At 37.0% G+C, this 17,832-nt stretch overlaps 1 long non-coding RNA gene across 1 annotated transcript in view; it reads left to right on the forward strand.

The window, feature by feature from the left end:
• Positions 1-17,832, forward strand: part of LOC102152390 — a 34,340-nt gene that overhangs the window by 15,405 nt on the left and 1,103 nt on the right. The window contains exon 2 of the long non-coding RNA XR_005380415.1: positions 1,984-2,102. This is a non-coding gene — a long non-coding RNA (uncharacterized LOC102152390). The remainder of the gene's footprint in view (positions 1-1,983; positions 2,103-17,832) is intronic.

Raw genomic sequence — 17,832 nt, forward strand, 5'->3', positions numbered from 1 at the left:
AAAAGTTTTTAATATATATATTTTTTTTATTAGAGTTCGATTTGCCCACATATAGATAGTATAACACCCAGTGCTCATCCTGTCAAGTGCCCCCTCAGTGCCCGTCACCCAGTCACCCTATCCCTCTGCCCACCTCCCCTTCCACTACCCCTTGTTAAATTTTAACAAAGGTAGCATTTTACTTTTTTTCATGAAGATCATTACTGAAACCCTAATTAGTAGCCTAGAAAATGGCCTGTTAGAAATAATCTCACAGACCTGAGAAAAAAAGCATAGAAATAGAAATCATGAAGGAAAAGTTTAGAGACTTAGAATTTGTATATCCAGAAAACTTAACAAAGGAATAACATATTTCACAAGGATAAAAGGAGAGAGATAAGAGGAGGTAGTAGTTATAAGAAAATGTTCATGAGATAATGAAAGACTTATGTCTACAAGATTGAAAAAGTTCTCTAATTTCAAGCCTGGAGGATTTTTAGGCATGCCTCAGTAACATTTCTGATCTCTTAAGGATAAAGAGAAAAAAAATCTTAAATACCACCAAGAAAAAAAAAATACACAGGAAGAAAAAAATCACTGGCACTTAGAACATGGGAAGTTAAACTGTAGAATTTAATCTACAGCTAGGAGCAAAGACTGCAACTGAATTCTCTACCCTATGAAGGTATAATTAGCCTTCCACAGAGGATATGCAAGATCTCAGAGTGTGGGATAGAGTCCATCTAAGGAAAATACTCAAGAACCTTAAGGCAAGCAAAGAGGAAAAATAAAAGAACAGTGAGGGATCCCTGGATGGTGCAGCGGTTTAGCGCCTGCCTTTGGCCCAGGGCACGATCCTGGAGACCCCGGATCGAATCCCACGTCGGACTCCCGCTGCATGGAGCCTGCTTCTCCCTCTGCCTATGTCTCTGCCTCTCTCTCTCTCTCTCTCTCTCTCTGTGATGACTATCATAAAATAAATAAAAATTTAAAAAAATAAAAAAATAAATAAAAGAACAGTGAGCAAATAAACCTGATTGATATGTAAATAAATCTTGGTGCAGATACACATAGAACTGAAGATAAAGTTATAAAAAATGAGGATAAATGATCTGATATTGCTCAGCAGAGCGTTAAGAAGGATGCTTGAAATAGCAGAAGAGGAAAACACCAATAGATACTAATTCTTAGCAAAATTTAGAGATTGAGAGTGAGGAAAAAATGAAAGGATTCCAAAAGTTTAATGGTAGAAAGAGGGGAAAGAAAGGTGAAAGTAAAAGTATTTTAATAATCTCATCCTAGGATGCCTTGATAGCTCAGCGGTTAAGCTCTGCTTTCAGCTCAGAGCCTGATCCTGGAGTTCAAGGGATCCATGTGGGGCTTCCTGCAGGGAGCCTGCTTCTCTCTCTGCCTGTGTCTCTGCCTGTCTCCATATCTCTCATGAATAAATAAATAAAATCTTTTTTAAAAATAGTCTCATCCTGTAGTGGGGGTGGGGGGGACTGGAGAAATAGAGCACCACACAATGAAAGCACCCTGAGTTAGGGAAATAGTTCATTCGTCAGCTAGAAGATAATCATTTAAAAAAGGTGAAAATACACTACCTCTTCCAAATTAACAAGGGCAAAGAAAAAATGAATATCAACTTAAACCAACTAAATTAACAAAAAGGAAACAAAGTAAGTAATGAAATGCAAAAACTGAAGAAATAAAGTCATGACATTGAATGTGAATACACTGAAGTATCCTATTCAAATACAGTCAACCTAGATTTCTGCTATTTGCAGAAAACACACTTGAGTGACAAAGAATGATATAAAATGAAAAGATCAGCAAATAGATACCAGACAAATGCAAACAAAAGAAAACAGATATGGCAATACTAATACCAGAGAAGGTGAAATTTAAGGTTAAAACATTATAAAGGATTGAAAGAATCATTAAGTACTGATAAAAAGCACAGTTTAGGAATTTCACTAAATCATTATAAACTCTATGTTCTAGAAACACATGGCAGCTAAGTACGTGGAGCAAAAACTACTATCTATACAATGAAAACTTGAAGAAAATGCAATCGTAACACGAGCCTTCAATACAGTTCACTCCGAACCTAATCATCAAGGGTAAGTAAGGATAGAAGAATTTAATAACACAGTCAATAAACACGATTTAATGGACATATACAGTGGGGTACAGGAGTTGGTTTGTACCAGCTTTGGAGAGCCAATTGTGAGTATCTCTACCCCACCTCCATATTGACTGATGTCATGCTGGTAGCTAAAAACAGGCCATGGTGGCCATAGATACACATGGAAACGCAAATGCTACAGATGCTGTAAATCATCATATCCAGAGAGCTGGCTGTTAAATTTTAATCAGCACACCACTGGGTCATACATGAAAATTTACATTTAAATAGGGAATATATAGCTTTTCTCATATACTCAGGGAACATTCTGAAAAATTAATCATCTACTTGATTCAAAACCATAACAGAATTCTAAAACTGAAGATCTTTACAAACTATATTTTTCTGATCATCTGCCAATGAAACTTGAAATAAGTAATATAAAAGTGAAAGAATTACCACTGAAAATTTAGAAACATACTCCTAATAAGCATTGAATGAAAAGAGCACAATAAAAATCAGGATCATCTAGAAAGCAAGGAAAAGGAGAACCATTCATTCAGAATCTATTGGACAAATGTAAAGCTCTACTCCAAAGAAATTGTATAGTTTTAAATGCCTTTATTATTAAAGAAGAAAGAGTAAGGACAAATAATGCAAAAGGCCTAAGAACTAATCTTAAGAAATTGGAAAGAAAGAACCACAACATGAACCAAGCAATGGAAAAAGAACCGGTAATAACAAAAACTGAAACTAGTAAAACAGAAAACACAGACTAGGAAGGATTAGAAAGAAAGAAAGAAAGAAAGAAAGAAAGAAAGAAAGAAAGAAAGAAAGAAAGAAAGAAAGAAAGAAAGAAAGCTGCAAACTGACTCTTTGGAGGGAAAAAAATAGATAATTTTTTTCATCAGGATCCTGAATTAAAAAAAAAAAACAGAGAGCAAAAATAGAGCAATATTAAAATTAAGAAAAAATATAACCACAGATGTAGGAGCAATTATGATAATTTATAGAAAGTGAAAGTAAAGTGACACATTTAAAAATGCTCTTTCTGCAAAACACAAAATTTTTAAACTGATCTAAGAAGAAAAGGAAAACTCAAATATTCCAATGACCCTAAAATTGAAAAAGATATTAAAAGTCCACCATTCAAAGCAGCACAAGACCATCTGGGTTCATGGCTATGTTTTAGTCATCTTTTTAAGAACAGACAAATATTTATTTAATCTAGTCCATTCCTAGGAAGAAGTTGAAAATGTCTCCAGTTAACTTTTGAAAGATGAAATTATTCTAATATCAAACCTGATAATCAAAATTTTTCTAAAAAGAAGGGAGGAAGAGAAAGAAAACTTTCTTCTAGATGTTAGCTCCATAAAGATGAGGACGTTTACACTTAAATACTATAGCCTCAGCACCCAGACCAATACATGACAGAAAGCAGGTGCTCAATAAACATCTTTTGAATGACTAATTCACCAATTTTCCTCATGGATAAAGATGCCAAAACTAAAAACAAATGTTATCAAATAGAATCTGAAAACACATCAAAATATTTATAGTATATTAACAGATACTGAAAAGATATTTGATATCCTAATGTCATAAAGCATTTTAATTAAAATCAGACATTAGGGAGAGAATGATATATAATATCAAAATTCTTTATTATTGTGAGAGTTCTAGCCAATTCAGCAAGTAAAAAAAAGTAAAATAATAAATATAAGCATCAAAAAAATATATATAAATATATATTATTGTTGATGCATGCTCCTATACACTGAAAACCCAAATATCTTGGAGAAATTTCCATAGGAATCATGAGTGACAAAATCAAAATGCACTAAAACAACATTCCCTAAAGCAACAGCAAAAAAACCACAAATATTCAAGAGGAAGAGAGATTTGTAAGCATGGAAAGATATATAGAAGATTATTTTGGATTATCATGTATTAAAAAACTGAGTGAAGGAAGAAGAACAGGAAGTAAAATCCAAGTAAAATTCAAAAGCAAAAAATTGCATATGTATATACATACACACTTATGCAAAACTATGTGTCTATCTGCATTTATGCAAAATTATATATACATGTATATAGAAAACATATATAAAGAAATTAGGTTAAAATTTTATTTTTAGAGATGCCTGGGTGGCTCAGTGGTCAAGCGTCTGCCTTTGGCTCAGGTCATGATCCCAGGGTCCTGGGATTGAGTCTCACATCAGGCTCCCTGCATGGAGCCTGCTTCTCCCTCTGCCTGTGTCTCTGCCTCTCTCTGTGTTTCTCATGAATAAATGAATACAATCTTTAAAAAAATTATTTTATTAGCAAAATAGTTTTTAAAGGATTCTTTTTTTTTTATTTTTAAAGGACTGTCTTGCTTCAAAGGAAGGTACAGGATGAAATAATTCAGAGGTCATGCTTCCCAGCTACAACTGAAGGAGTTGAGAGGCAGATTAACAACACAGAGCATGAGCTCCAATGCCATCTCCTTTCAGGGCACTGCTCTAGCACCCCAGCCCACTTCCTAACCTGGTCTTTCTCTGTAACTTTCCATAGAGAATGTCCTCCAACTGCTTGGTGATTATTCAGCCATAAGGGGGAATCAGCCAACAACCACAAGTGTGTGCAATGATGCAATTTTCCACCAATGGGGCCCATTAGAGGATTGGTTTCATTCCTTCATGTTCCTGCTCAAATAACTACATGATTAACATTTCTAATTGTTTCTTTTCTCTAAGCTTTTTATAATCCCTCTGCTGCACCATTATAAAACCAGGAGTAAGGAAGACTGCTTTGAAGAGCATTTCTTCTAAAGTAGCGACCTCCCACCCCATTCATTTGTGATTTTCTGAAAAGGGTAGCTCATTAAACATTCAGATGGGTGCCCATGAGGTATACTCCATGGTTGAATGAATGGTTCAAATGTGTTCAGTGATGCTAGTATATACTCAGTATATTTTATCTTATAAAATAATAAAAATATTAGAGAATTTCAATCATCTTAAAATTAAAATAATATGTTTAATCTTACTTTTTGTTATAAACTTTGGATATAAAATATTTTAATATAAGAAGTGAATTTTTAATTATTTATTACATATCCTCTATTAGGTATTTTTTGGATCCTGGTACAGTACCAAGATTATTCTTATATTTGTTTTCACTGTGGCATTATTTAAAAAGCTCAGTTCACACAAGTCCATAAGAACAAAAGATAGAAGCATATACATTTTATGTCTTGAGATACTTAGATATTCTTAGATCTACTAATCCAAAAAGTATTAATTGTTTCATTATGCACAATCACCTTTATCTTTTCTTTTTTAGAGAGAGAGAGTGAGTGGGGCAGGGGGAGTGCCAAGGAGGAGAGACAAAGGGGGAGAGGAGAGGGACAAAGGGAGAGGGAGAGACAGCCTTAAGTGAGCTCCACTGCTCAGCATGCAGCCGGAGGTAGGGCTCCATCTCACAACCCTGGATCATGACCTGAGCAGAGATCAAGTTGGTCACTTAACACACTGAGCCACCCAGATGCCCTGTTACCTTTCTCTTTTTAAAGAAACTAAGGGCTTTGATTGTTCATCTTCAATTTTGCAGTAGTCCTTTGTGTTTTTTAAATTAATATACAACTTTGAAAACCACAAAATTATGCTCTCTCGATTAAAACTCTTCAAGCTATACTAGATTCACAACAGGCTAATCTATTTAGTAAAAATCTTTAATTAATAATTAACACTCAGTAGCACAATAGCATTCATCACCTTTAACCACCCTCCCGAAACCAAGAAAGACCTATGTGCATCACAGAGAAACTGAGTGAATCTGGAGTCATTAGTTGGCAGTTAGCACATTATAGCAAAATAAAACTTAACCACTTACAAGGTGACATGTCTTTCTAGAGACAAATATAACTTGTCTACATATTTTTTAAAAGTTTAATTTCTCCTCTAAATATGAATCTGGCCCAATTCCTTGCGAAATAATATCCAGATCATTTCACAGTAAAGACACACTTGTCCTTCCTCATATTAACAAGCAGCAACTAGTTGCACACCGAAATCACTTTTTATAGTCATAAGATTTTCCCTTTGTCCCCCGAAGAGAAAACAGACATCTCAGTCCATCCTGACCCAATACATTATTGTTAATACACGGTGAATACCCAGCTTTTCCCCCACTAGAGTATAAACTCTGTGAAATCAGAATCCTTGTCTTTCTGGATCCACGGTGTCATTGTTTCTTGATCTTTATATAGTTCCTGGAACATAGTAGGAGCTCAGTACCATGCAAGTAAGAAAAGAAGGAATGGGGAGTGGAAGAAGGAAAGAAGGAAGTCAGGAAGCAAGCAGGCACGTAATAACAAATGATAGCTTCTTGTTCCATAAGTGGTCATGATTATTATTGCTGTCACTACTCACATTTTATGGATGGACTTGTAAGTCCATTTGCTTGCATTTACAAAGACTTCATTAGTCCTTCAGACATTTTGTTGGGCTTTTGCTACTATGTAATCATATTTCCAGACTAAAGTCTCTGAAAGAAATTTACTTCTCCTTCTGTTTTATTTCTAAGTGAATCATAGGCTATTGACATTTTAAAACAAAACAACAAAAAAGTTTTTCTGAAGATATTTGAACCAAAAACAGCAAGCTATGTTTTCACGAGGAAATGGATTTCCTATTAAATGGCAAATCCCATTAAATGGCTGTTTCATAGAGTTCTCAGCAAAACAGTTTTTGTTTTGTTTTGTTTTAATTTACATGCTTAAATTTAGATCACTGAAAGTCCATTTCAGGAATGCTTTCTGAACACGGAAAGAGCATCTTCATTCAGTTGTGAAGGCCAATTTTCTTCTACTATATATTTCACTCAGCATTTTGCTCTTCTGAGCTAGAAAACCAAGCAATGACACTCTGTTACCCTTTAAAGTTTCTATTACAGTCTACATTATCATCTCAAGAGCACTATTATATTTTAGTGCTTTTCAGAAAAGTTATCATACTCAAAAAACCTGGCTATTTGTCAACATCCTCTTTCCTCTGTACCAAGATGAATCCCCCCAACCCCCACCTTTCTCACCTGGAATGTTTTCTCAGTGTTTGAAATCTTTTTAAACTGAAAAAGTTCTCCATCTTTTTTATCCCAAAAAATGGAAACGAAATATCATTAATGTCCACACCATCCTATCCTTCACCCATGGCAGGTATCACTAATTGATTATGGCAAATCCAGAGCCTAGATTTGAACACAGAATTCACACCAACCTGGGTGTCCAGGAACAACTAATTAGCCTGTTTATGTGAGATAAAATTTGTTTTGCCAGAGTTGGTCTAGAAACTACCTGAAAGCAGTTAGGGTAATTAGATACATTGAGATCCATTTCAGTTCTATTGTTCATTCTTATCTACAGATCATTTTACTCCCACCCCCAAATTTAGGACAACTCAAGCAATCTTTCCTACTCTAAAATAATAAAATTTCAACATTTGCCATGCCGTTATCAGCAATCAAGTAAGGTAGTAACACCTGGTATAGGCTTAAGTAGTAGTAATTGTGTGTCCTAGGCAAAGATTGCAGGGGTCTCTTTAGATCTTTTTTAAACCAGGAAAAAGTAAGTATGTGAGAAGTTGGTAAGATGCATGTTATTGGAAAAAGTTGGTCTTGGGCAAAAAAGAATTGAAAGGAGATCCCAAGAAGAAAGGGAGAGAGTCTGGAGCTAACCCTACCCATCTAGGCTGATAAAACATAAGACAAGAAAGGAATGAATGCTGCTGCAGCATGGGAGGCCCAGAGTGTGAAAGAAGGTCTGGCCATAATCATCTAGTCCAAACCTACCATATTTTACCTCAAGATTTCATTTAGTGGTACAGTGTGTTTTTATAATTGAAGCGATATAATAGAGATGCCTCCCGATTATGAAGTAAATTGGAAGAGGGAGTGGGTAATTATTTGGGTTGATAAACTTCAGAGCTCAAACTCAAGCACTAATCACACATCCCCACCATTTTCCATGTGGAAGTGCAAGAAAGTACCATTGTTTATATATTAATATTTTTAGTAGGCAAAATTTTACTAATTTACATGTTTAAAATGATTAAATGCTCTCTATTGATAAATACTCTTTATTGAATACTCTTTATAGACTATTTGGGTAGCAGAAATTAACTTCTATGAATATCTTTCTTTTCTTCAGCCCCCAAGATCAATGGTCAAAGCTGTTCTAAGAGTTCTAATACTGAAGTAAAGCATTGTTTTTTCTGGTACAGAGGGATGGCCTTCCTAGCCTATGGAAGCCATCATCTCAGTGCTTTCTTTTTTTGTTTTGTTTTGTTTTGTTTTTTGTTTTTTGTTTTTCATCTCAGTGCTTTCTGCAGTGATGAAAAGGAGTCTGTCCTGAGCCATGCACATCACTTACCTGGACCCCATTACAGGCATATCTGTATGGCAGTATAATTTGAGGTTTGGCCTCATTTGTAAAATTTGTTTTTATGCAAAACTGGGAATTAAATATGTGAACTTGTTCTCATATGAATGTCATTTCTTGGAGCTCAGTTGAGGTACATTGTTTTTCCTATTCTTCTGGAAATAATAATTCAGCTTCCAGCTACCTTAATATTATATAAAGTCCTGGTTTAAAAAATAAATAAATAATCCTGCCCTGAGATCCTGAGATCCATTCTGACTCATACTTCATAGAGATCCCTAACTAGTGCTAAAAGCATAATATGATTTTTATAAAGGTGGGGATGTACCTCAGCATAAAATAAAATATGGGATTAGCAGAAGGAAGCCAGAGTTGTTTATTAAGGTTCAAAATCTTCCCCATATTTTTCTGTTTTGCTAAATATAGAGCTGATGAATCATATGAATGGTTGTGCTCTGTGTTCTTCTCCCCAGCTCCAAGCTCTTTTCCTTTTGGAAGAGGGCAGCTTGATATGTGGCACACTGTCTCAGCTGGTTTTCAGTCCTCTAGTCTCCCATCAAAGCAGGAGAAGTCTAGAAGCTGTTACCAATTTTTCTCTGGTCCAACTGGAGACACAATTTCAGAAGACAATGAAACAGTTTCCATCAGTCAGAATTCCCCAAAGAAGCAGAAAGCAGAGTAACATTTATTTATGGATATATAGATATACAGATAGAGATTTTATATATATATAAAAATATATATATGATATATAAATAAGATATATATGTATATATATATATGTGTGTGTGTTATATATTTGTTTCAAGAAAACTGGCTTACGCAAATGTGGGAGCTGGCAAGTCCAAAATTCCTAGGGCAGGTAGTAAGATAGAAATTCAGGAAACAGTTTGTCTTTAGTCCAAAATCTACAGGGCAGACCACCAGGCTGGAAACTCAGATGGGATTTCTATGTTACAGCCTTGGGACAAAATTCCTTCTTCTCCTTAAAAGCTCAGTTTCTTTTTTTTTTTTTAATAAATTTATTTTTTATTGGTATTCAATTTGTCAACATACAGAATAATACCCAGTGCTCATCCTGTCAAGTGCCTCCCTCAGTGCCCACCACCCAGTCACCCCCATCCCCCGCCCACCTCCCCTTCCACCACCCCTAGTTTGTTTCCCAGAGTTAGGAGTCTTTCATGTTCTGTCTCCCTTTCTGGTATTTCCCACTTATTTTTTCTCCTTTCCTCTTTATTCCCTTTCACTATTTTTTATATTCCCCAAATGAATGAGACCATATAACTTTTGTCCTTCTCTGATTGACTTATTTCACTCAGCATAATACCGTCCAGTTCCATCCACGTTGAAGCAAATGGTGGGTATTTGTCGTTTCTAATGGATGAGGAATATTCCATTGTATACATAAACCACATCTTCTTTATCCATTCATCTTTTGATGGACACCGAGGCTCCTTTCACAGTTTGGCTATTGTGGACATTGCTGCTATAAACATCGGGGTGCAAAAGCTCAGTTTCTGTACCAAAAGTATTCAACTGATTATATAAGTGCCACTCACATTGTCAAGGGCAATCTCTTTCATCTAAAATCAATTGCAACTGTAGGTGTTAATCACATCTACAAAATACCTTCACAACAGTATCTAGGCTAGTGTTTGACTAAACATCTGGGCACAGAAGCCTAACCAAGTTGACAATTGAAATTAACCATCATGCAGCAGTCCTAGTGATGTCTCAAATTGTTGATCTTCTTCTTTTCTTCTAATTTATTTATTCATGAAAGACACAGAGAGAGAGAGAGAGAGAAACAGAGAGAGAGAAAGAGAGAGAGAGAGAAGCAGGCTCCATGCAGGGAGCCCGATGTGGGATTTGATCCCAGGAATCTAGGATCATGCCCTGGGCCGAAGGCAGGTGCTAAACCACTGAGCCACCCAGGGATCCCCTTGTTGATCTTCTGTAAGTTAATTTTTTTACATATTATTCTATCAGATTAATAAATATGTGATTTTTCTTGTTCTAAAATAAATTCAAGTAATGTCAAAATGATTGCTTCATACAATGCACAGACCCTTTAGAAGTAGAGGGGAAAACTGTGTCACAAGCCTTAGAGCTGTTTAAAGATAAAAGAAAAGCTCTAAGATATTGCAAGCTCTTTAAATATAGAAATAAATTGGAATTGGAAAGTATTCCAAGGGTAGATACTGTTATTATCTCAGAAGTATATAACTTCTGGAATTAAAGCAACATAGCTGAACTCAACACACATGCAAGACATGCTACACCACAATCTGGAAGGTTTTTTCCTTTTACAGGAAAGGGAAGTACAACCTTTTTTTAGGAGTTTATGTTCTCTGTGATTGCTTTCATTTCAACAAATAAGATCGAGAAGAAAATTAAGTTGTTTTATTATTGCCAAAAATTCAACAATAAACAGACAAATGTGGAACTGATTTAATTTATGACACCATAAATTCAACATCCTATTGTTCTAAAAGTGCCTTTCATTTATTCACTAGTGTTGTTATTCCACATAATTGCATCCCCGCTATGTCCCAGGCTCTTTACTGTTTACTGGCAATGCAGTCATTTCCAGCATCGTGGCAGTGACCCTCAGAAGGAATTACTTGTGTTTATAAAATACCTGTGAGGCAGAAAGATAACATTTTTTGTTGTGCATAAGTGCATAAACATTGCCTGAGTACCGCCACCTGCCAGAGAGGTGCATCAGCCAAGCTGAGTCAACAACGTTTGTGTATGCTTAGTATCTCTTTTTAAAGTTTGCCTACCTCCCAACACATTTCCCACCCATGCTCCCAAATCCATCATTTTATGTTTTTTTTTTTTTTCTGGATCCTTTGAGTTTTTCCCCAACATAGCATGGATCATCACTTATTTGTTTGTAACTGTTTCTTGTTCATCATTATATGCCCTATTCTTGGCCCAACGCCTAGAAAAGGAAAAGAGATGAATAGTTATTTGTTGAGTGAATGAACAAATGGTAGCTCACAATTATATGAACTCTGAAACCTGCCCTGGGTCAGGGGATGAGAGAAATATAGTTTACTCCCTGACCAAACAGGCATTCCCAACCATGGGCTGTCTACAGTACTATCTTTGAAAAAGACACATCTTTGAGCAGCCTGGGTGGCTCAACGGTTTAGCGTGGCCTTCGGCCCAGGGCCTAATCCTAGGGACCTGTGATCAAGTCCCACATCGGGCTCCCTGCATGGAGCCTGCTTCTCCCTCTGCCTGTGTCTCTGCCTCTCTCTCTCTCTCTCTCTTTCTCTCTCTCTCTGTGTCTCTCATGAATAAATAAACAAAATCTAAAAAAAATAAAAGATACATCTTTAAGAATAGAAAACCCATAAATGGACTCACAGCTATATGGTCAATTAATCTTCAATGAAGCAGGAAAGAATACCCAAAGGGAAAAAAGATAGTCTTATCAACAAATGCTGTTGGGAAAATTGGACAGCAACAAGCAAAAATGAAACTGGACCACTTCATTACATGATACACAAAAATTAACTCAAAATGGATGAGAGACCTAAATATAAGACAGGAATCCATCAAATCCTAGAGGTCAACACAGGCAGCAACCTCTTTGACCTCAGCCATAGCAATTTCTTACTAGACACATCTCCTGAGACAAGGGAAACAAAAGCAAAAATGAACTTCATTTGCTACTGGGACTTCATCAAGATAAAAAGTTTCTGAAAAATAAAGGAAACAATCAACAAATCTAAAAGGCAACCAATAAACTGAGAGAAAATATCTGCAAATGACTTATTGGTTAAAGAATTAGTATCCAAAGTCTATAAATTCAACACCCCAAAACAAATAATCCAGTTAAGAAATAGGCAGAAGACATGGGTAGACATTTTTCCAAAGAAGACATACAGATGACCCACAGACACATGGAAAAATGCTCAACATCACTCATCATCAGGGAAAAAACAAATCAAATTGCAATGAGATACCACCTCACACCTGTCAGAATGGCTAAAATTAACAACACAGGAAACAAGAGGTGTTGTCGAGGATGTGGAGAAAGAGGAACCCTCTTACACTGTTGGTAGGAATGCAAACTGGTACAACCACTCTGGAAAACAGTTCCTCAAAAAGTTAAGAATAGAGCTACCCTATGATCCCGCAAATGCACTACTAGATATTTACCCAAAGGATACAGAAATAGTGAAACAAAGGGGCACATGCACCCTGATGTTTATAGCAGCATTATCAACAATAGTCAAATTATGAAAAGAGTCCAAATGTCCGTCAACTGATGAATAGATTAAAAAAAAAAAAAAAAGATGTAGAGTCACCTGGGTGGCTCAGTGTCTGTCTGCCTTTGGCTCAGGTCATGATCCTGGGGTCCTGGGATTGAGTCCTGTATCAGGCTCCCCGCAGGGAACCTACTTCTCCCTCTACCTATGTCTCTGCCCCTCTCTCTATGTCTCTCATGAATAAATAAAGAAAATCTTTTTTTTTTTAAAAAGAAGTGGTATATATAAACAATGGAATATTACTCAGCCATAAAAAAGAATGAAATCTTGCCATTTGCAATGACATGGATGGAACTAGAGTGTATTACGCTAAGCAAAATAAGTCAGTCAAAGACAAATACTATATGATTTCATTCATATGTGGAATTTAAGAAACAAAACAGATGAACATGAAGGAAAGAAAATAAAAAGAGAGAGAGAGAGGGAAACCATAAGAGAGACTCAAACTACAGAGAACAAACAGGGTTTCTGGAGGTGGGGGGGATGGGCTAAATGAGAGATAGGGATTAAGGTAGACTTGTGATGAGCACTGGCTGTTAAATGTAAGTGATGAATTACTGAATTCTACTCCTGAAACTAATATTACACTACATGTTAACTAACTAGAATGTAAATAAAAACTTAAAACAGTTTTAAAAAAAAGATACCATACCCTTGAAATGCAAGAACAATGGGGACCCTCTCTTAACCTGAGAGAATCAAGCTCTAGTGCCCTGAAGCATCTACTGTATGTCGGAAATTAACTTCTCTCATCTGCATCTAGAATGTTCTGAGTCATCCTTAGGAACACAGCAAATATAGTCACCCAAATCATGTTCTGTGCTCAGCTGAGAAAGGCTGAGTGGCGGTATGCCCATGCCTGAGTGGCAAGTCTTCCATACTGTATAATTGCAATTACTCTGAGTAATTATAAATACTTATTCTTCATTATTGGTTAGTTCCCTCCATTCCCCCTATCCTAATTAATGCTGACCAGTTTATATTGGTGGCAGGAACCAATACTTTAACCTTGTTATTTTTTTTAATAAATTTATTTTTTATTGGTGTTCAATTTACCAACATACAGAATAACACCCAGTGCTCATCCCGTCAAGTGCCCCCCTCAGTGCCCGTCACCCATTCACCCCCACCCCCCGCCCTTATCCCCTTCCACTACCCCTAGTTCGTTTCCCAGAGTCAGGAGTCTTCATGTTCTGTCTTCCTTTCTGATATTTCCCACACATTTCCTCTCCCTTCCCTTATATTCCCTTTCACTATTATTTATGTTCTCATTCATTTGGGGAATATAAATAACCTTGTTATTTTAACGCATCACTATTAGGTAATACTTCAAGTCCTGTTTGTCAACTTTTGTACTGCATCATCATAGGGCCCTAGGCACAGGGAGTTCCATACTTTTGGTCCCTGTGTTCCTCATGTAGTTTCTGCTATTTCTCAGTAGACCATAGATCACAGTCAGTGCCAAGAATTTCAGGAGGTTGGGGCAGGGAACCTAGAACTCCACTGTCAAGTCTGGTGCAGAGCAACCAGCAATAGGAGCTAATCCAGGGACAGCCTGAACACCAGGTGGAGGAGGGAGTGAGCAGGGCTGAGAATTCCCGTGCAGTGGATGCCTGCTGGCCTGCTGACTCACCATCTTATTTCCCTCTCATCATTCTCTGGAGAAAAACAGGACTCCCTCTCCCTATGTTTTGCTGTTCTTGGTAGGAGCTCAAACCTCAAAGCAGCTGGTACAAGAAGGTGAAAACAAGGATTTTTGATCACTTTATCTGAAGCCTTGATATAAGGAGAAGAGAGCCTACCTCCTTCTGTTCCTGTGAAACAAAATTTGGCTCAGCAGTTTGCTTAATCAGAATACATCTTGGCTATTTTTTTCAGCTATTTTACCACTTTAAGTCTGCCAACCATTCTTTTAAGACAGATATGACAGGAACAGAGCAACCTGTACATCTCTCCAATAATGATAAGTAGAAAATTATTATAGATAAAGGAGAGGCATGCTTTTCATGTATCCTTATTGTGCTACTGAATCTCTAAAGTTCAGACCCTCATCTAAAATTTCAAGTAGTCTATATAATAGCCTAAAATGGTTTCCTAATGTCCCTTGTGGGGAATAAGTGATACTGATAAATAAAACAAGTCATTTAGTTCAGTTAGGGTTTTTCTTTGTGCATGAAAGATGCTTGCTATCACTTGATAGGTTTAAAAAGAAAAGATCAGCCCTATACAGACTACTCCCTTCCTGAAAGACCTAAGCCAGCTCCGGGTGTGTTGTCCAGACCAAGAAATTTCCCAGATAGCATAAGTCGCTAAGGAAAATGAGATAGAGCATACTTCCATGCTGCTGCTGCTTTTCTTTTTTTAAGATTTAATTAATTTATTTAACAGAGGTTGAGAGCGAGAGAAAGAAAGAGCGCACAAGTAGGGGAAGCAGCAGGCAGAGGGAGAAGGAGAAGCAGGCTCCTCACTGAGCAGGGAACACAACACTGGGCTCGATCCCAGGAGCCTGGGATCATGACCTGAGCAGAAGGCAAATGTTTAAACAACCAAGCCACCCAAGCGTCCCTCTTCTAAGCATTTTACATTTATCAATCCATTTAATCCTGATAAAAACCCCAAGCAAGAAATGCCAATATTAATATCATTTTAAATATTAGGAAACTAAGGCAGCAAGGGATAAGTAACCGTCAGTCACCCAATAAGTACGTGGAAACAAAACTGAAATAAAAACAGTTGTGTGAAAACAGTACCTCTTGTCACTAAGTTTTGTTTCCATTACCACTTAATTAAAACTTGGCACAGGGAAATTTTCATTTGCTAAAAAAAAAAAAAAAGAAAAGAAAAAAGAAAAAGAGAAAGAAAAGAAAAGAAGAAAAAAGAAAAAAGAAAAGAAAGAAAAGAAAAAAAAGAAAAGAAAAGAAAGAAAAGAAAAGAAGAAAAGAAAAGAAAAAAGAAAAGAAAAGAAAGAAAAGAAAAGAAAAAAGAAAAGAAAAGAAAAGAAAGAAAAGAAAAAAAAAGAAAAGAAAAGAAAGAAGAAAAGAAAAGAAAAGAAAAGAAAAGAAAAGAAAAGAAAAGAAAAGAAAAGAAAAACCCTCCTTGCCTTGGGCCAGACCTCCCCTCCTAGCTATTAGCAGCCTGCATGTTATAACACATGGTGCCTCCTCCTGCTGAAGAAGTTAAATTGAGGCCAGTTCTCATTGAATATTCATGCTGCGGATAGAGAACCCCAATCTGTTTGTGTGGATTCTGTCATCCGTGGGGATATTTCTGCATCAGAAACAGAATAACGGAGACTTCTGAGATCCCCAAGTGTCTCCTAAATGGTCATTCTAGCCATTCTCATCTCCCTGCCCCAGAACTTATTAAGGAACCAAGTGTCTGGTTCATTCAAAGGGCCATCCTCTTCTTGCCCACTGTAGCCCTCCACAGTGCTTAGCAAGGACGACTGCTTCCAGGGGGCCTTGCCCTGAACATTTCAAAAGAGCAGTAGTTTTTAAACACAGTTACATACCGCTTCCCTAGTATCTTGTGCAACTATCTTGTGCATTTTAAGTGAGCCTCTTACCTAAACCATACCCATACAGACCTCTGTCTCCAAAATAAAATTTGCCACATTTTAAAGCCTAGGCAAATTCGAGGTAACAAATGGCCTCAAATGGCCAAATGGAACAAACAATAAGTTTCTCGGTTTGTGTTTCAGCTCCCGAGTTAGCTCCCCAAATGATGAAACTAATTTAATCAATGGTTTGTTGAAGCAGTGGCCCATTTGGTGCTGGAAACAGGAAACAGCGCACATCATTTCTGTCCCTGCCACCATCCCCCTCTGCCCTTGAACCTCAGGATGGGAGCATCTCATAGACAACGCCCTTTGGGTTTGAGAAACAGAGCAGGTCAGAGAATTCTCAGACTAAACTTCAGTACATGGTTTATTGTAGGGACCAATCGGTATAAGTCTGAGAGGACATAGTACAGAGAAGTCAGGATGATCAGAGGCTTCACAACACAATGAGCCCCGTAATCAATGACAGCTAACTTTGGTTGAACATTCTTCTCTGGCCAGGCAACTTTCTAAATGGTTTACACGTTTTTACTCATCTATCTTCACAGGGAAATGATGAAATAGGTACTATTCTTATTATCTGTGTTTTACATGTGAGAATCCTGAAGCACAGAGAAGTAAAGTGCCTGGCCGAAGTCACACAGCTAGTTAGAGGCTAAGTCAAACATTTGGATCCAAGCCTTCCAGCTTCAGAACCCCTGAGCTGAACCACTCTATTCCAACTGTTTCTCAGAATAGAAGCTTAAAGCTGACTGTTTTCTTCTTCCTGGCCTCAGAGCTAAAGAAAGAAATGGTCAGAAAATTACCTGAGGGTTGGGATCCCTGGGTGGCGCAGCAGTTTGGCGCCTGCCTTTGGCCCCAGAGCGCGATCCTGGAGACTCGGGATCAAATCCCACGTCGGGCTCCCGGTGCATGGAGCCTGCTTCTCCCTCTGCCTATGTCTCTGCCTCTCTCTCTCTGTGTGACTATCATAAATAATAATAATTTAAAAAAAATATATATATATATATAAAAAGAAAATTACCTGAGGGTTCATGGAGAGGGTGGATTGCAGACAACCCTGGGTTTGGGTTTTTCATTTGTTTTTGGAGGGGGACTGGGAAAAAAAATACTTCTTATAATAATTATTATAATGTTTGTCTAGCAGAGAACCTTTGGACACATTTATCTGACTTTCCAGGGCAGGAGTAAACAACAATTAAGGCTCCCATTTATACTTACAGTTATGATGATTTAAGAATCCAGTGAATACCAAAAGCAATTGGTCACAAATGATACACAGAGCAGCAAACCTGGAGGGTGAAGGATTCCTGAACCCATTTAATCCCACTACATCCAATCAGTATGGATTTGTTGATAAAAACATTCTGGTTTCACCCTTTTCAGTATTCTTGATATTTGCTTAGACCCAAGGAACAGGCAGAAATTTCACTGTAATCTACAAAAGCAATCAAGTCAT

The sequence above is a fragment of the Canis lupus genome, chromosome 28, assembly GCF_011100685.1.
Source record: "Canis lupus familiaris isolate Mischka breed German Shepherd chromosome 28, alternate assembly UU_Cfam_GSD_1.0, whole genome shotgun sequence".
In the NCBI taxonomy this organism is placed as follows: Eukaryota; Metazoa; Chordata; class Mammalia; order Carnivora; family Canidae; genus Canis; species Canis lupus.